This window comes from Phocoena phocoena, chromosome 3 (genome assembly GCF_963924675.1).
Source record: "Phocoena phocoena chromosome 3, mPhoPho1.1, whole genome shotgun sequence".
NCBI classification, from domain to species: domain Eukaryota; kingdom Metazoa; phylum Chordata; class Mammalia; order Artiodactyla; family Phocoenidae; genus Phocoena; species Phocoena phocoena.
The window spans coordinates 55,900,190-55,900,778 of NC_089221.1; positions in this window are offsets into that span (position 1 = coordinate 55,900,190).

The window sequence follows — 589 nt, forward strand, 5'->3', positions numbered from 1 at the left end:
TGCATTAAGGAATTCTTAATAAAAATAACTATCAGTTATTTTAATGATCTGGCCCATATAGCATTACAGATTTGTAGTAAAGGGGGTATTATTTTAAAATAGAAAGATAGTAGTAATATACCAAATACCTGCTACCCTGACTTAACATATGTTCATATACTAAATAGGAAAAAAAAATAACATTACAGATAAAATTGAGCTCCCTTTAACCCTTTAATACATCATTCCATTTTATTTTTTCCTTTTTACCCTCCCCAAAAGAGAATGACTCTCAGGAAATGAGTGTGTCCTTCCATGATTTTATACTGCTATTTTATAAGAATGCATGTAGTAGTATACAGTACTGTTTTGGGTCTCACAACTTGAGTGGTAGACAGTACATCTCATACGGCATTTTTATTCTTACTCAAAACTTTAAAACTTAGTTCCCAGTCCTGTAGGTCAGTTACCTCTCGTGGCTCAACTGTGTTTTTTTTGCATAGGCCAATATCAAGGTGTCAGTTGGACTCTGGGCTCTTCTCTGAAGCTCTAGGGAAGAATCTGCTTCCGAGTTCATACAGTTCATGCCATTTTAATGCTCATGCCTCCT